The sequence below is a fragment of the Sitodiplosis mosellana genome, unplaced genomic scaffold (assembly GCF_009176505.1).
Source record: "Sitodiplosis mosellana isolate CC-2019 unplaced genomic scaffold, AAFC_SMos_1.0 Smas_scaffold_6226, whole genome shotgun sequence".
Taxonomy (NCBI): Eukaryota; Metazoa; Arthropoda; class Insecta; order Diptera; family Cecidomyiidae; genus Sitodiplosis; species Sitodiplosis mosellana.
In genome coordinates, this window is record NW_022601467.1 from 13,514,299 (window position 1) to 13,535,122 (window position 20,824).

The following is a 20,824-nucleotide window of genomic DNA, read 5'->3' on the forward strand; positions in this document are numbered from 1 at the left end:
GATGAAACGGGATGACTAACAAATTGTTTGCAGAAGAATCATTTTTTTCTTCTTCGTCTCATTGTTGTTGCTGTCGTCGTCGCTGTCATCGTTGCGCTTCGGCACTCGGATGAAAAGTGTAAAAATGTTCCCGTTTTGTTATGATGACAGCGGCTATGATGGTGATGGTGATGGTGATGGTGATGGCAATGGCAATGATGATGATGACAAATCTTTAACGGCGGACAGCGAAAAGGCAGTGCCAAAGAGCGTGGCTGACTGAAATCGATACGTAATCAAGTCGGAATGGAACTTGACTCGCTTCGAACGAAAATTATGATATGCCTCCAGAGTGAAGGCTCAGGCATCAGCGAGATGATAGAAAGAGACACACAGTGAACACTCTTATAAAGTCGTGTTCGCGCTCCCACTCGTCATTTCGATGCTGTCTGTATGCATGCCTGCCTGCCTGCCCCGATCTGCTCGGTTGAAACAGCGTCACAATTTTACCAAAGTCATAAAAACAGTATGAGACGTGCAACGAACCACATAAACCGTAAAGAACCGTGAAGACAACGATGTCGGTGAACAGAAACAAAACGACGGCATACGATGGCGATGATATTCAATGTTGTTGATTATGACACGACAGAGAGTGAGCGAGAGTGAGCTAGCACAAGCGAATTGCTTAGATTATATATTTTATTTTACACAATGTGTAAGTATGATTCGCCCATACATTCGACGACTAGATACACATACCTTCGAATTATCCATTCAGTTCTGTTGTTATTTATTCTTCTGTTTTGTTGATGGTGCTCTGATGCGGCTGCTGCTGCTTCCGTTGCTGTTGCTTTTAAAATCCATCCAATACATCTATCCTGTATATTCATTCGAAACCATTCCATTCTATTGCGAGCGTTTTGCGTAGATCGCGCGATCATTTGAGCATGTTTGAATTAATAGGTTGCAAAACACATTTGAAATTATGCCTACAACGGGTCGTGCATTGCTTTCGTACAGTACAGTTTGCATGCAGAGCAGTAACTAAATATTGTATCTTTATGGGGCCTTTATTACAACGTTCTCCCTCGGCGTGCATTGCTATTCGTTCACTGACTCATTGTATTTATGTCGTTCAGTTAAACATCATAAGCTCGCCGTGTTCTTTCATTTCGTCGGTTGGTTCGTTCCATCGCTGTCTTTCGTCGTCTTCAGCGTCATCGTCGAATTCTTCGTTGTCGTCGTCGTCGTCGAAGTCTCTGCCATACGATTACGAATTTTCAAAATGTTAGTCTGCTAGCACATAAGAATCATGAAAACAATGATACAGTGATAAGCAGAGAAACAAACACACAAGTACAAACAGTTCTAACATTGTACGCACAAAGAACACACTATATAAAAGAACATCAGTAGCTTGATGGAATTTGCAAGAGCCGAACGCAAAATGGTGAGAGATGAGAAAGAGAGCGAGAGCAAAAAGAAGGGACACAAGAAAAAGGATGGAGTGGATGTAGAGAGAAAGAGAGAACGAGTCCATGGAAAAGACTTCGTTGTCGTTTGTCTTACGTTCATGCCTTGTTCTGCTATGTTATATGTTATGCGGTGTTTTGTATAGATGCGATGCCTATGGCTCTCCTTCTCTTTGCTAGGTTACTTTAGTATTTATCCAAATGCGAAAGTTTAAGTGAGCAAGATGAGCAGGACCCGAGAAGAATCGGCAACCAGAGGATTGAGCATAAGAATTGTGGAATAAGAAAAAAAGATTTTTCCACCCACTTAATTATTACACCACAATCTCATTCTGGTCCAAATGGCCCTATGCGTGAGTGTCGGCTCTATGTATGTGTGTGTATATGCTTGAGCTCGTGTTTGCCTGGTAGTGTGTATGAGGCAAAATGTATATTGCGTTGTTTCTATCCCGTTGTACATAAGCATAAATACGTTTGAAGTGCGTAAGATTGTCTTTTTCAATGTTTGTTTTCGGGTCGGCCGCAAAGTTGATTCATTTTCAACGACCCAACACCAAACGTACATTTACCCACACATACACACACCAACACACCAACACGTATACACAGCCAGAATGAGTGAGTGAGAGTGAGAGCGAACCATGCACGCAAATAAACAAACAAATGATGAGCTGTCTTGTGCCATCTCGCAAATACCGTGCGTAAAGTATCCATACTCCTACGTTCAGAACCTTTAAGAATCATATGCAAGCCGAAACCGATACACAGCTACACCGCTACAAAAGTGTCCAATATATAACAAATACTTTGGTCTTTTTAGCAAAATGACTGTAAACTTGGCAAACTTGATGGGAATTATTCACTCTCCCTCTCCCTCTCTCTCTCTCTCTGGTCCTCCATTCCTCTCTTCCTCTTGTTTGTCGAAAGCCAACCGAAACAGCGACAAAAACTTTGCCGATGATATTGATACGCTTATGCATACAGCCCCCAATATTTACACAATTCGCTTGGCAAATTTCTTCACATATTTTTTTCTTCGTATTTTTTTCACTTTTTGATCTCTCTCGTTTAGCGTGATTACTCCTTGGTCGGAGGCTCCACTTTGCTCGTCTTGAGATCATGCACGGCTCAGTAGCTAACGATGTTTATGGTGCCTGACTGGAAGCGTTCAACTTGCACACAACAATAACAACGACAAATCAGATCAAATTAAAGTGTAACGTTTTTTTTTGTCAAATATATAAAAGTATCCAGTTGACACATACTCCCTCTAAAATTAGATTCGATCATTCAGCTTGAATATCGGTGAGGTGTTTGACTTCAAAAATCTCAAATGCGATCAAGCGCACGAGTTTCTATGAATTCGAATTTGTCGCTTACATCCACCGTCGACGCGCCACATGATTAAACTGTACGAAACAACAAAGGACGTTTAAGGTCGATTCGCACACTTTGGTCTGCATCCAGTACCTGTACGCACATGATTTTCCAGTGTGTCGGAGTGTGCACAAGCTGTGTGCTTGTAAGGAATCGGGTGCAGCAGCAAAAAGCTTTTTGATCATTGTTAAATAACAGAAATCTGGGTGGTTGTTTACTCATTTGTTTGATTCAAAGCTTTGTCGGTCTTATGTATGCAAAAAGGCAAATCTGTCGGTAAGTCAACAGAGAAATGTTCATACTGACGTCATAGTCAACGTTTTTCTCTCTCATTTGTGCGCTTCGACTGACAGGGAAAAACATCGGGACGTAAAAAAAAGCTCAACATGGGATGGAGGAACGAAAAATTGGAAGAGACACAGAAAAAAGCTCAATGAAATTCCATAGTGATCATAGGATATTCCGTGGAAATTACAATAATTGACAATGTATCATTCATACGAGATATATCATGGGTTTTTCATTTTATAAACGAACGCATTACTGAGTTTTGTCGCGCCGAATTGAAAAAAGTAAGAAAGGAAGAAGCAACGTGCAAAAAATTACACAATTTAATATACAGAAGAGAAAAAATCCGTATACTTGCATTAAGATGTGCGATCCGCTTCAGTGCGTTATATAAAATCATGCATGTGCTATAGCATTTCATTTCATCTTTCTTTTTTTCTGTCTCCTTCTCTTTTCGCTCCTACTCTCGTGCTCGCGCACTCAATCCTTCTTCTCTTTCTCTCTTCTCTCATCATTCTTGCTTGTTGATAATGTTCACTGCTCGCGATTGTTGTTACTTTTATATGTTCATATGCTTCGATTCATGGTGCTACTATATACAACCAAACAGAGTACAAACAGAAAATACCGACCTAAACGCAAAAATTTGTGTGCAAATCTTTTGCTAAGTACATACACTGGAATCTCGATTATTTGATATGAGTTTCATTGATTGTTCTTGATATTGAAATTCGCTCTCTCCGGAGGACGAGCCACACATCTCACAATTTTTGCGTCGCAAGAATACACGAGCGCTCGTGTCTCTCTCTGCGATAGGTGCATGTTATTGAGGTCGTAGTGTTTATGTATAGATTTAGCATATCTGCTATGCTTTTGGCTTGGCCTGGCTCGGCTATGCTCTATTCCATCCGACTCTTTCGTTCATTTGAACATTTGTGCACTCTTTTACTCTCTCTCTCTCTCACTCTGTCTCTCGCTTCGTCTGACTGCATGTAACCGTATGTAACTTTGTTAAGCTTATGGAAAGAATACGACACACAAGAAAAACGGATAAAAGACGAAGTTAGCATAATATAAAAACTCACTCTCAGATAGAGGCAGTGGCGCGCGGTACGAAAAGATATGCGCGCCCAACAACAAACAAAATAATTCGACAGTCGAGTCGAGCAGTGTGTGAGTGTGCAAAGGGAAAACGGCAGAAGGAAGGATCAACAACAAGAACAACAACAACAAAAAAACTGAAAGAAAAGAACACACAGTTACAAACACAAATGAAGAAGAATAAGAAGATAAAATGAGAAGAATGAGGCAACCAAAACAACGAGACAGGGAATATAGAAAAGAATAACTTTACAGTAAACGCACATACGTATTGCCTCGCTCCACTTTGCCTTTTCTTTTTGCATGGCTTTGCCTCCTCGCCGCTTGTGTGTTGTGCTCACTTGCTCGCTCGCTCGGCCGTTTGCCGCCCGCGCTCTTTCATTCTCCCCGCTTATGCGGAGAGGTGGGGGACATATACAGCACACCGAACGAGAGCGAGTGAGCAAGTATTGAATCGGATTGGATTGCATTAGATAGGGTATGCATACTGTAGATGATTATTATACATACATATTACGAATCGTTCTTTATGAAATCAACCGATACAAGGAGTGTATCGGAGAAGAATAGAGATAGAAAAGCTGAGATATATACACTGTGAGTACTCACAACGCTTTATGGTAGGCAACAGCTAGATGGATAATGTGTTTGCGTGCATCACATTTATTCTCCATCTTCTTCTTCTTCTTCATCTTCTTTTTTTTCTTTGGGGTTTTCAGCACTACATGAAATGTAGAGCTACTAATCTGGTTTTTTTTTTCTTAATACTTTTTGAGTACTGAAACAAATCATGGTGAATTTGAATTTTATGCTCATATTTTTTATTTAATTAAAATATCTCAAAGCGCCAATCAAATTTTTATGATAAAATGTTTTTTTTTAAATTACATTATTTCAAGCTTTTTTCGTTCAGTATTTTCTGGGTCTTGAACAGAATTAAAGTGACTTTCGATCCTATGCTCATTGCTCATATTATTTATTTTATTCAAACCAAAGGCAGTATAAAAAAGAAATAAATCCAAGATCTTGTAATTCATTTTTGAAATAACTAAGAATTTTTTTTCTGTACTTTGTTGCAAATAAATATATTACTTCAAAGTTACTTTGACGAAATACATTTCATGTAGTGCGCCAAAAAATAGTTTGTTGTGAAAAAACAAAATAGAATAAGTAACTAAAATCTCAAGAACGCAAAGCGGAGCGAAGCTACGCTCTGCGGTCTTGTTTTTCTCCTCGAATTGTTGGATTTCACTGCTTACTGTGTGGTATACGTCTTTGTACAATTACAATATGGAAAATATACGTCTATATTTTTTATATTGTGTGACGAATAGCAGGGACTGTTTCGTTAGATGCGCTCAATCACATCAAATCAATATGATAATTTTTTGCGTTTAATTTGCGAAATAAATATATCCATAAAAGGATAATTTCATCAGCTAATAAATTAACGAAATAAATTTTTTTTTATTTACTTTATTTTCAATCAATTTCAGAAGTGAGTTTGTTTTTCTTTCGCTTTAAATGGTCCATCTGTGTTTTTTTATTCGCATTTCTGGTATTTCCGGTGCATTATTATGTTCGGTCTCTCTTGTGAGTAACCTTCTAGGAAACGAAACATGGACAATAACCTTTGAGTTTGCGTGCATTCAACAAGAGATTGGCATTTGATTTGAATGATCGAATTAAATTTTCGCTTCGGTTAAATAAGCCACCTCTTAGTCCCTGATGAGTAAAGAGTATTTTTTTTCTCTCTATATTTTCGGATGGATAAAAGCAAAATGGACATATTGGAAATATAATATCCCGTGTATAAAAGTTTTTTGACATTCACAAACATACACAAACATACACACATACACTCGCCTCGTGTATAACAATGATGATAAGAAGCAATAACATCAACAACAACAAAATTCAAATAAAACGCAAAGTCTTTTGCACTGGAAGCTGTGAATCGGCTGTATTGAAGATAGCAAGAGAATGGAGGCAACCACTAGCAGCAGCAACAACAAGAGCAGCAGCGAACAACAAAAAAGCATATTCTCTCGCACACCAAACTGCACAGAAAGAACATTTTCTCGTTTGTGAGTTGAATTTTAATCAGAATAAATATTGTATTATTCTGGTCTGGTCTAGTGCGGTGAAGATTGAATATAGCGTACTGGCTGCTGAGGCAAAATGCGTGGTGTATGCATAACACTGGACAGTAAAGTATGTGTGTTTTATTGAATGTGCCGAACATTGGATATTTATACATACAATGAAGGAGAGCGCGGAGAATCAAAAGAAGAAGATGAAGAGAGAGAAAAAAATCATACAAATAGCTATACATAACGTTTGCGCTGTTGTTGTTTCTTTTTTTGGTGTTAGTGTTATTTTTTTTCGACTCCTCGTGTGCATCCTCTCTCTCTTCGTCTTATGCTCAGTGCGCAATTTATCTTATTTTATTCGCTGTGCGTAGCTGGTGTATACACTTTTTTGCGTTTCGATTTGTTCTTTGTTTTGTAATGTCGAAAAACCCAAACTTTATTCGTCTCTCATTCTCATTCTGTGTCATTTGCACGTCTCGGATCATCTTATTGGATCTCACAGCATGGGAAATGGAATGCAGACGCCAAAAAAGTGCGATAGATTTGTTTCGGTCGTTTACGAGCGCACAAAAAAAGGAATATACACACAACAAAAAAAAAAAAATTCAAAGTAAAGAGCAACAAGAGAAAAAAGTAAAAAAAAAACTAGAAGATAATGCGTAAACCAGGCGTGAGCTTGTCATTGGCTTTTGATTTTGGTTTGCTTACTTTGCATGTGCCACGGCACCTGGTAACACTCACACTCAATTTCAGACTCAGTGCTCGGTCTGGATCTCACTCACACACCCATTGTGCGTGTTAGTGTTTGTGTTCTTGCCTCTTTTTCAGCCACATTCAAGTGATACTCTTTTCTGCACATTATTTAAATGAATGCATATTTTTAACGTCTCCTGTAATGCGTAATTATATCGTTTTCCATATTTTATTATGGAAAAAATTGAATAAAAACATAAAGAAATTTATTCTGTTTTCCTCGTTAGGTGCCACGAGCGAAATCATTTCTTGGAACAACTGTCCGAATTATGATCATTATATAAAACTGATCAAATACCTTAATATTGACTGTCGAGCATTCTTGCGCGCGTAGCATGTCACGCAAACCGAACCGATTCCACTTGTGTTGTACGTGAGCAAACAATTGCGTTAATAAATGATGAAATAAATGGATCGAATTTTCGGAATTGTGGTCCCAAATGAAACATTTCGTGTTTGTTACGAGGGATACCGGTGTGTTTTGTGAGTGTGAGTGATAAATGCGGCCGCACTCAAAGTGCAAAAACACATAAATAAATTTTACGGTGCAAACGATGTTTTGTGCAGGCGCAACGCATACCATGCCATACCATACCACCTCTAATGCTTTGATATCTATATTCTATAAGTGATCTTCTGCGCAACATAAATTCAAATTAATCGTAATTTTCGTTTCAGATGAACATGATTCGCACGGGTTAAGTAAATTGGCATTTTCGACAGCAACACCGCCCGAGCAACAAACATGAATTGAATTTGCGTTTGCCACCTGGTCGGATGTGTCTTTCCCATTGTCGCACAAATTTTGTTGTGCCTGCTCTCTGTTCCGATCTGACTGTGTCATAGATCTTGAACGCTTTGTTCATTGATAACAATGGGAAATCTGGGTCGATATGCATGGGAATTTGTTTTTCAGCACAACAATATGCTTGGGGGATGTTCAAATTTATGCTATCTCTTCAGTTGTCTATAACACTAAATTTGTTTAGTAACCCAATTTTTTTCTTCTTGGGCCCACATCCACACAATAAATTCCGTGCTCGATTCAGAAAAAGAACCAAACCAAGTTTCGATAGGTTTATTTTTTGTTTCATCCAGTAGCCGATTGTTGATTTACACTTGAAAATTTAATTTAAGGTGTTCAAATTCAATGAACATTCAAGTGGATCCCCGGAACATTTCATCCCGATTACAACATAAATAAAGATGTAGAAGTTGAGGGAGAAATATAACAATGCGCCCCAGCAATCCACAGTTAAAGAAAGAAAATATAGCATAAATTCGAACCATTGTAATGAACATATTGCGAGCTTTATGAGCAATCATCGATAGCAGTGGTGGTACATTCGATGCAGAGAAATACGTGATTCATATTTGAGGAGTAAACTTTCTCACTGTTTATTGCTTCGGCTCGGACGCAGTCAAATAAGCATTAATGCGTGTGTAGTGTGTTTAGCCCGAGCATAAATGACAATGATTATATGTAAGAAATAATAAGCGAAGAAATGGCGCATAACCGTTAACCGTTATATCACATGTATGCATTGAATGTCTGTTATGCTCGCATAATTGTAAGTAAAATATTCCTTCCTCCCTCTCTTTCCCTCTCTTCAAAATAAATGTATTGATTTCAGCTATTCCATTGGTGTTTCCCATTTTCCGTTCAAGAATTTAGTGCGGTGCGGTGCGATGTAATCGCATTTCTCAGCACATCTCATGTTCTATCCACATCAAATGAATGGGAAAGTCGACGTTTGCCGATGAGGATAAAATATTGAAATACGCTACTCAATCCTCTTATGCACAAATATTCAATGGATTTCGAATATTTCCTGTTATTTTGACGAAAGTTTTCTCTCTCACTCTCTCTCCTCTGCCCCTGCCCCGCTGCCCGCTCTCTTTGCCTCACTCCACAAGGTTGCTGCAACAGCAATATACCACAGGCGATCCTGGTGGCACCGATTGTAATGTGTTGAAAAATACATTGTAACACACAGGATTTTACTATCGGTGCCACAAGGTGTCGCTAGTGATAATGCTCTTGCAGCAACGGTGTGCCTCACTCTTTACATAACAACGATTTTAAGCTCAATCTAAACTCCGAATGAACTAAACTTGAGCTATCTCAACTATTACAGATCAACCAATAATGGTTTGGGTGTTTTTGATGTTAGCCACATAATGATCTCATCTCAATTGACCCAATAAGCACATAATTGGACGAAATTAGCATGCATCAATTTTAATCCCAAGCAACAATGTATCATCATAGTCCATTGAGGTGTGAAACAATTTTATTATTCCTCCTAAAGCGGTATCAATTCGTTTGATTGAAAAATGGACGCACATTTAACGTTAATTCGAGCTGACATGCGCACCTCCAGTGAAAACGGACCATGTGCATTGTGCACACACTATACAGAAAAAAAAACCGCCGAATGCAACGATTACGAAAATGAAAGCAAATGTCATCAACGAAGAGAAGAAGAGCGATTCCGATGCCAACCGAATACACGAAGATGGAACGAATACAGACACACGTTTGTACACAAACACAAAATCAAAGGTGCACATGAATGTTTGCATCAAAAAGTACAATCAAAATACATAACAGAGAATGTAAAACGAGAAACCCTTGCCTTCCATAACTAGTGCAATCAACATAAAGCGATAGCGACTACGGCAAAAATTGAGATGGAATTTGAACGAAAGCAAAACCAGAAAAAAAAAGAATCCGAAACGTAGCATAGAAGAAAAACAATGCAGAAGAAATAAAAATAAGAAAAAGAAGAAGAAGAGGGAGACGAAAAGCAAATATAAAAAGCGCAAAAAGTATTCAAAATGTTATAACAAGAGTTTAACACTACATATCGGCAATGGGAGAGGGTTCTAATATAGATAATGGTATATTATATACACTTTTCGTATGTAGCCCACTGTCGCAAGTTGTGAACAGTTTTATTTAGCATATTTGTATTGTGTAACTGTAAACATATTATGCTTTATTCTTGTTAATATGTATCAGGTTAGCACCGCGTGAGGGGGCCCCATTTCCATTAAAACGAGGCTCTTCAACGAAGGCAAGGTGTTTGCCGCTTTCTTCGGCCGTTTCCCTCTTGCTCTCGCTCCCGCTCTCTGACCGTTTTTCCACAAGAAGCAGTCTCAAATTTCCAGAAGAAGCGTTTTCCATTTGTTGAATGTGTTGAACAATGAAACTCATTCGAATTGTCCGGAAAATGTGTCGGGCCGTGACGTGAAAGACCCCTTTAGACCGATTCATTTGTAATGTGTTTAACTTCAATTCTCATGCGATATTTTTTCGTCAATTTACGTTTGTTGGTGCTGCTGGTGGTGTTGGTACCGCACAATTATTATACTGTCATTGCCTAGTGCCTTCATGTGGCTCTCCACACCACCAGTGTGACGTTGACGTTATTACAGGAGGTAGAAAAATCAACAAACAGTTTCGGTTACGCCATACATTTATACGAAATGTATATTGAATAGAGACCGAGAAGACACATGCTTGCAGGCGCTTAAAGCATAGGAAAATCGGAACAAAAACCGATCGAAATCATAAGAAAAACTGGAGAAATGAATTACATTTTAGACGGATCTTTATTGCACATGGAAAATGAAACGGTGAATACAATCACAGAGAGACTACTTCTACATAATACACACATATTCTTATCTTTGCGAACCTATTTTTTTACCGCTCGATGCCTCGTTCCGTTTCGTTTCATGTATATATACTGACAATTTCGTAACGAAGCACCAACAACAAGAAAAAGAGTACACGGGAAAATACGGTGGCAAGCAGCAGCAGCAGCAGCAGCAGCCGTAGTGAGCAGAAAATAAGCGGCGAAACAAAAAAAGGCCAAGTTACATACACTGAATGACTTGTGTGAACACTGAACAGTCAAAGAGAGTCAAAATAGAGGCAACAACAAAAACCAATGAACCCAACAATAAGTGAAAACAGTGGCGGAGAAAATGAATCGTATATTTTCTCAAATGGATGGTTATTATACATGTTTATACATGTAGCTGTTGCCATTGGCCCGCTTGCACGTTACACTCGCTCGCTCACTCGCTCATTCGTGCGCTTGTACGTTCGCTTGTTCGCCTCGTGTGCGCTCTGCAAAGTGCTTTGGTTAATATAAGCATCAACATTTACATAGATTTAAGAAAGGCAAGGAGGAGAAGCGGATCCCAAAAAGCAAAAGAAACTCATGAATACAATGCACGAAGGCAATACAGGCGACGAAGTTGTACGCTCTCCACGCAATCTATTCTTATTACACAATAAGTGAAAACAGAATACATATTTTGGCATGGATATGCTCTATCCGACGTAGTTTTCATTCCAAAACACCCTCTCAAACACACCAACACACCATATCGAACCATCACGTTTTCAATGGGAATGAAGAGAAGACGCAAAAACGCAGCAGCAGCAACAACAACAAAAAATATATACACACACACACACACACACACACACACCGAGAACGACCGTTCACAGACTCTACAGAGCAAGAGAGTGAGCATGTACACATTGTAAAGTGTGTACATCGTTCGGTTTGCTCCATACGATGTACATTGTGTGCCGAAGTCTATATCGCGTTACATACACTCGGTCTCTTTCTCTCTCTTTTTGCGAAAATTGCACCCCCAATCCTTAGAGTCGTCCATCACCAAACGCAAAAGGAGCAAAAACCGACAGAAAAAGGGAAAAAATGAAATCAAGTTGAATAGAGAACTGGTGATAAGGAATGAAGAAACGAGAGGCAAAACGCAGTGTACATGAATGTCAGTGGGAGCAAAAGGCGCAAAAACCGGCTACAATTTCAACTCAAAAATTTGCTTAATTTTTTCATCTTTGTCTTTTTGTTTCTGTTGCTGTTGCCGCTGCTGCTGCTGCTGCTGTTTCTCATTTCCAATTGAAAAGAATATCTTGGAAATTTTGACATTTTCTACTCAAAGCTTTCGTCGAGTGCATCCGCTGGCAATGTTGGAAGTAATGAAGAAATCCGACATTGACTCCCTCTCAATTTTCAATTTCATCTTGAGACTACGTCGCCATCTTCTGGCTATCCATTTATATATTAATGAAAGCTGTTATTCATTCTCAAATAGAAGGAGCATTTCATGCAAGAAGACGATGCAAAAAGAAGCAGAAAAAGAAAATAACTGAATAAAAATAAAAATGAGATAGAAAAAATGAATCAGATATGCTGAACAGAAGATAGAAAGTTATTTCATGTTATGTTTTGTGTGTTTGAGCTCGAATACGCTCATTCATTGGTTCATAGGTTCGTTTATTCGTTTTCGGTTTGCTCAATACACATCACCATGCTCAGTCAGTATCTATGCCGAGGGTCGGTGGTGTGCTGTTGATATTTTTCCCATTTCGTATGGATTCACATTTGAAAGGACCAAAAAGCTACCAAACTCACACCTCTCAAAAATGAATTTATTTATATCATGTAGCTGCTGATGTTGTGTACCATGAACACCACCAGCACCATACGTACACTCCAAACTGTGGATTTAACAATAACATTCAGCTTTTTTTATGTGCTTATTCTCCCTATCTCTTTCTCTCGCTCTCTCTCTCTTCCTCTCTCTCGTTCTGTTTATGCCGTTGTCTTTGTACGCGTCCATTGCATTATTCTATTATTTGTATTTGAGATACAGTATGCATGCCAATGGATAAAAATAAGGTTTATTTTTCTCAATTTGCGAGTTTGTGAGTGTGTTTGTGTGTGTGTGTGTGTCCATGTTGTTGTTCTTTTTCGTGTTGGAACACGTTTTTATATTCGATGGCATGTTTTTCTCAGTGAAAAAAATCAATTCCATTCGCTTGACTTTCATAAAAAGCGGTCGAGATCGTTTTTGGGGGTAGACCGTTGAAATGCTAACATACATAAAAGTTTCCAAAAAACAACCTTCGCCGGAAAAGAGCAAACATTTTTTAGAAAGCAAGCACCAATAGCGAAATTTCGGCAAACCGTCTGAATAATCCACCGTTGCAAGAGTTTGCATTACGGATGCCTTCAGCTTGAAAATAGATCCGATTGCAACATATGATTTTCACATTGCACTTTGACTTAACACAAACACATCTAGAGTACAAGCTAACGGTGGCGCTCATTGACAAAATCATCAACAGGGTGAAACTGGTGACCGAGTGTTTCAGGCAGGGTGCAATTCATTGCTGCTCCATCAAACAATTGGGATAAATGATGAAACACATAACGGGAAGAACAAAAACGGAATGCATGTGAACAAGCACTCGAAAAAGTTTCATCGAATTTTTTTCTCCTTCCTACAATCAACACATTTTGAAAAATAAACAGAATGGCAATGCATATTGCATAGTCTCTTTTTTTATCGCCGCATTTTTTTTTTGGAAAAGTATATTTTTCGAGACGTGAATAATGTATATGGTATTTAATTTATTGTCTTATATATTTACAAAGTTTATGTGGCTCAATGCATCAGCTTGCTTTTTGTCGACTTTATTCAATGTGTGTAATATTGTGTATGTGCTCACCATATTAGGGACGATCGTTAAATATAAATTGGCAACATTTTGTCCCATCTCTAATCTAAAGCTGCATGAATGAGTGAGTGTGTGTGTGTGTGTTTTTTGTATTAATTTGAAATATATGGAAATTTGCCGGCGGAAAAATTTCGTTGGAACCATATAGTATGATGGAAAAGCAATTATTGTCAGCATACGATTTTCCTTAATTATCCAATTTTGAAGAAGACACATTACTCTACAGCGACCATATTTCAAATGCGTTGAACAATGAACCGCTGCTCCTGCTGCTGCCACTGCACTTGTTGTTCTTTTCATTTTTCCTCCGTCATATCTCACATGCACCTCGGCACATGTACTTACATTCCTGCGACGAAAGTACATGGAACGAAAGTTTTGCACAGCACAGCGCCCCAAATCCATGTCGTATGCATCGCAAGTTTTCTTCGTATCCTATTCATTTGTTTAAAATTAAATGTGAGCTACCGATTTAACTATCCTTCGAGAACTCGAAAACTTCTATAACTGCATATTATTTGCATACGATTTTTCGCAGTGACGACTATTCGATTCGGTGGTAAATGGGGAACATATTTTTCGTTTTACACATTCCGAGCTTTGCTTATGTGTCATTCCGCATTGGAAATGCCAGAGAACGTTAGGAGTGGCGAGCGCTCGAAACAAAAAAGAAAATCACGATTGCTGAACACCGCTTTCATGCGGATTCAAATACAGTTGAGTTGAAATACGTCTATTTAAAAACTAATTACATTTGATGAACAAATGGTAAAAGACAATGAACAGATATTTCGAACGACCGCGGACTTCAATGAATAAATTGTAATAAATTCTTTATGAATTTTCATTGCTTTGATTGTTGTGTTATCGTAGATTTAGCCGAATGCAAACGGATATTATCGTTCGTAATCATAGTATGAAATTAAGACGAGAGCGGGATGGAAGCAAAGAAGAAACATAAAAGAGAGGGAGGGGGAGTGGAGGAGCGTAGCATAGTCTTTTTTTTGCGTCAGCATTTGAGGTATACGTAATCCAAAGGCGTAACTGTGTTGCTCATTCCCACTCAACTTGATAAAACAATTTATTAGTTTGAATCTTTTTGCTTTCGCAAGTATGAATTGATGCCTTGTCGAACTCCTCCACGCGAAAAGATGTTGGCGTGATGACGTTCATCCGAATCAAATTGTGTGTTTTTACAATTGTGGAATTTGTTAGGCGTTCCATTTCTATTGTTTGAAAGATGAAAAACCAAAAACAGCAAAAGACCAAGCCGATCTGAAACGACACGACGCTGAAAAAAAGACGGAAAATATTTTATTGAAAACCAAAATTGCCGCCAATATTGTGGTCGTGGGAAAGAATAAATCCTTTACAAAGTCAACGACAACAATTAATTAATTCGATATGATTTTCGAATCTAGCATTTTCCGGCTCAGCATTTTTTAAGCGCTCCCAAACACACAACAGATCATTAAATTTAAATCCTGGAAGCCAATCAAATATTCAAAGGAACCCATGCAGCGCCACAGTGTGCCTGTGCATGTGCACACGGCATTACAGAAGCGCTCTCGAACGGCAACTAAACGGTGGAAATCCTTTTTCAGCTGTGCGCCGATTGAAATGACAAAGTACTTATCGGAATCATTGTTCGATGGTGATAGTAGTGATTGCTGACACGCACGCATGTATCGACAGAGTAAGTGTATCGAGAGAGTATGACAAAATAAATTTTACAATGGCAAACAACAGATTTTCCATAAATACGAAGCTTGAAATTCGATGGCGAAAAGGTTAGTGGTATGGTGTGCCATTGGAGCACGTACAGTACACGAAAATATGAAAAGAGGCGAAACAACACAATATGTGGATGATGTTCACACTAGTAGCATATTTGTGGATAGATTGTATTTTTTGTGTGTGTGCTCCTTTTGCACTTTCTCTCTCCCTCTCTCTCTCTCTCACAATACACACACACACACACATCCACACACACATCCACGCACACATATACTTGATCGCCCCGTTCACTCGCTCCACACTCTCTCTCTCACATATGGTCTTTATGTTGGGCTTACACTTTTCCATCGCATAGTTGCATGTGCTCGTGCATATGCCGCTTTCGTATGTGTCCCATCGAAAATTTATATGCTCAAAAATTTTTTGTGTGATGATAGCATGTAGAGGTAATCTGCCGCCGCCGTCGTTGTTGTTGTTGTTGTTGTTGTTATTATTATTGTTAGTGTTACTGTTGCTACTGTTGCTGCTGTTTGGTCGCGCTCTCCACGCTTTTCATCTGTTCGATGGTGGTGAACGACGAATATGTGAACAAAGTTTGGAAAATAACATGAGCTGTAAGGACACATAACTCGCATAACTCGTAACTCACACTACATTACACGACACCCATGGGAAATTCAACAATATATACCTATAACATCGTTTGTCAGTTCTAGGTGTGTCAGCAAACCATTCCACGGTCTCGATTCGTTCTTCACACATTTCCATCCCTATTTTGATTTCTCATTTTTTTTCTATTTTTCAAAAATATCGAAATTATTTTGAAATTATTTTGATCACAAAAAATTTAATCGACTTTTCTGAAATAGGAATTTTTTTACAAAATAAAAAACCGTTTCCATTTGTTAAATTACAAAAATAAACTTTTGTACAATTTTCTGATGCACATAACCTAGAAAAATCTAAAAACAAAACGATGGGCTTCTCTTCTGCTTGATAAAATTCGATAAGTGATTCCAATTCATTTGGAGCAAAAATTTTGGGTCAAAAACATGGAGCCTTCGTCACTGTCACAACGTCTGGATCGGTTTGGTGACAGCAAACTGTCAAGCCGGTTTCATCCTGTTGCCGCTTATATTGCTCAGTTTATCTACTTTGTTTATATAGAGTGTGTGTGCAATTGAAATCCAAATAAATACTTAGTAAGTATTCGCGTTCTGTGCAAATTTATCACTGCGCAATGTATACGTATGTGTGCAGCACGAGTTATTGGATATATTATACAGGGTGTTTGGCACCAAATTGACATCGAGCCCAAGAATTTTTGTGTTCATAGAAGAGCATCTAGCATCGGTAAAATATGCACATTGGATTAGTTGGGATTGGTGTGGTCTTAAAGTGGGAATTTCTTCCATTTCATCATTCTCGATGTTCCCACAAGATTGTAATTTAAAAAAATATCTTTGCTGGTATAAGTTTTGTTGGATGTTGTAATATGAGTGGTGATATCGTTTTTGCGTCCAACCGGGAGCTAATATAAATCCATTCGCACTGGGGAAAGAATGGCGAGAGTGTAAGTATAGTTGAAACCAGCCGAGTTAAGCAGTGGTGTCAAATTTTTACATCACCTGTTTGCAAAAACCGGCAAAATGCGTTTGCACATACGGAAAATAATTTTATTGTAGCTATTTTTGGAGGTATAAAATCTAATTCGGATCGAATACCCTGTATGCGAACCTCATCTTTGCTTCATCATTTTCCATGCATCAGCCTCACTGGATAATTTTTTTTTTCATTCTTATTTTTATTATGTATTTTTTCTTCTTTTCCCGTTGTATGGCGTTTACATATGCATCCACGTATCGATGCAAGAGCGACAGAGACGAAGAGCAAGGGCATACATATTTGTGTGATCTTAGTGTATAACTGTGCGGAACATTTGCACTGAATTTAGCGTATGATTGTTATAACATTATCGATATATCGGGGCGCTCATATAATGTTGTGATGTGTGCTGCCTTTGTCGCTGTTGTTGTTGCTGCTGCTGCTGCTGTTGGTTCTGCGCGCTTTTACAGCATGTTCGATGTGTATCGTTCTATCGTGTACTAATGTGAAAATAGAGTAGACAATAATGTGCTATCGTTGAGTTCAGTTTGGTTTGGCTTTTTCGCACAAAATTCAAATGGTGTGCAGCACGTACAAAAATCACATGAATTATAGATAGGTTTTTATATCTATGATCAATCTTTGTATGGGATTTTTGCTTTTATTCCGTAGAATTGTGCACATACATCCAAATATACTTACTACATAGCAAAGTTTGCTTTTGTGCCGAAACTTTTCATTTTTGCTACGCTCTATGTGTAAAACTACTTACAGTTTTTGGATGGTCGCATTTTATGATCGTTGTTCTTTTGTGTGTATGTGTGTGTGTGTATGTGGTATGAGTGATCACTTTTAATCAAATATCTCTCTTTCGTCTCGCTCCCGCTCTTTCTTTTTTCCCATTTTATCTCTCTTTCCCACTCTATCTCCCTCCCTCCCTATCTCTCTCTCTCTCTCTCTCTCTCTCTCTCTCTCTCTCTTCATCTCTCTATGTACTTGCTAGAAAATATGTGCGCTTTGTTTTCCATATCCAAAACCACACTAACGTTGTATTGCAGCACTTTGCAAACACATTTTGTTAGTCGTTACATATTACAACCATCGACAATCCAGTTGGCTTCTACTGCTCGCTTATTCTCTGACGTTTTGTGTACGCTCTTCTTTTACTATGTGCACGTCCACACATATGATGTCATGTACCCGTGAATCAAATGAAAAGCAGACTGTGCTTTTTTTATTTGTTTACTTTTCTGCTTCTCTTTCTGCCCTCGCTTCAACTGTATTATTTTCACGTTGGTTGGGATTTTTTTTTGTGTTTGTGTGTGTGTTGTGTTCGTCGTTGTAGTCGTCAAGTTTCGCCTGATGACTGAAGAAACAGAGGGCAAAAAAGTGGCACAACGACGATAAAAAATCTTACTTTTTCGCTTTGTACAGGGTGAGTAGATGGTTTCTGGATTAAGATTCGCGGAGAAGCTTTCGTATGCCAATCCATATGACATATGACTAGAAAATGTTCAGAGCCAATTCATCAGTTGAAAGTTTTGAAATTTGTCATAGGGTCAGGTGGGGCGAATCGGTCCACCAGCCTTTTCTTGTTACGGGCAATACTTACACTATTAAACCTATATGTCATTTGAAAGAGCATCGAAATTGTGACATTTGGTAATATGGTTTTGACATGTTTCAGTCAAGTACAGAGAGCCCACAGGCATACACGTGTTTTGTGCTAGTGCAGAAATAATTTTTTGTGTCTACAGAATTTAAGTTTTGACCATTATAATTTAATATTTTTTGAAAATTGGTGAGTGTATTTTGTAGCTTAAGACGAGCTCTTTCAAATGGAAATAAGTTATTTTGAATATTTTTAATATTTGTGGTTGAATCGAGCTCCGAACACAAAAGTAGGTGGTGGGGCGATTCGGTCCACAAACACAATGGGCAATTAGCGTGTTTTTGGGGACCTCAATGGGGTCGGAAGGGGTGGTTGACTGAGTATTTTTGTAGCACCATCAATTACCTTTCCAACGGTACCACGGGTTTGACAATACGTGGACTACTTCTTAGATAAATAAAAATCGGCGCAAAGTCATTTTTTCGAATTTTGGGCCAAAATTCGCCTGTAGACCGATGAAAATAAGTAGTGTCACTTTAGGCGAAATAACTTCGTTTCTAGCGGTCCAAATTCCATGAAATTTTGACACAACATCAGCGAAGGATCGACAAATCTAACATCAATACTTTTCTGATGAAAAACTTATGAAAAAGCACTATAAATGGGGGTGGACCGATTCGCCCCACCATTTTTTGCAGAGCCCGAAATGGAAGCATCCGCCCGAAAAGAGGTCAAATCAAAAAATGTTCTTCTATAAAAGTTAGGTATTGAATCTAGCTACAAGATAAAACCAAACTTTCATGATTTTTTTTAAATTTTTTACGGAAATATTAATTTAGGAGAAAAAGTGGCCCGATTCGCCCCACCTGATCCTATACAATCGATATCATATGGTATCGATAATACCTCATTTTGAAAATATTACATTGTGAATCTATGTTGAAAGTGCCCCGAAACGGTACCATTTACCCAGTCCAATGGACTGAATGAAAAAAGCGCCATACACAACTCCGCCGCTGCTGTTTGTAGACATTCCATCGCATACATATGCCATATTCCACTGTTTGGCTCGACTGCATAGTATATGCGACCTTTTATATAAACATTCTCACCCTCCCTCTGCCTCTCCATCTTTCCGTCTCTATCTCTTTCGCTAAATTTTCCGTTACATAATAATGCCCATTTTATTGTAAACAAAGTGGCAGCGCTGAATTTTGAAGCATTATACATAGCGCAAAATTGAATAGACACTGAGGCAATTAGGTCTTTACGTTTCCATACCGAAAAACATCGTCGAAATTTGTGAAACGGCAAAAAGAGACTCTCTCTCTCTTCTGTGAACGAGAGAGAATCGAACAACCATTTATAGTGCTTTTACAAAATGGTATAAGAAATTGTTCGAGCAGATGCGGAGAAGGGGATTCTGAGGGAGGTATGGTCGCCCCCATTTCAACTGGACATTTGCACACTATCTCGGCATCAGAAGAGCCAGGCGAAAGAGAGAATGAGACAGAGAGAAACATATAGACTGAAAATCAATCCTGTGCCACAATCGTCATGTGCGATTGTGTGTTGAGAATGGCTCTTGGAAAATTGTTCAGAAAAATACGATTGAAGCATTTTGTTGTTAATGTGGGACGACGGAGGAACGAATGTGTGTCGTTTTCGCCGTCGTCGTCGTCGTCCTCGTCCTCGTCATCATCATCGTCGCTTTGCGGCCCAACACATGAACATTTTTGTGGTCCTATAAATATGATGCTTGGCGCGCTCACTCTATCTCATTCTCGCTTCCCGATTCTCGCCGTTTGATAATATGCGCAATATCGGCATGTGCGACGTAATATTTGTATATATGTGAATGTTTTGGTGGATAGATGGATAGATAGATGTGTGCGTGTTTATATATACGGTATATAAACATTTTAAGAGGAAAATGTGGACATATAGCTTTATAGTAGCTTTGGCGTTGTGCTCTCTATTCTGATTTCATTTGAAATGTCAAACTTATGAAACGGTAGGTAGCAAATTTCAAACACACGATAACGACCGTATGTATTACAATGCATAAGCACATTCACCAGCACGAGCGAGACGTTCACGTACAACGAACGAAGACTGGAACGAAAGAAGATGGAAAAAACCCAACAGTTGTGGAGTAAAAAGAAAATTTTATCAACGCGCAAAAATTTGCAGCTTTCCGATTTCACTGTGTGTCTTTTTCGTTAGTCATGTT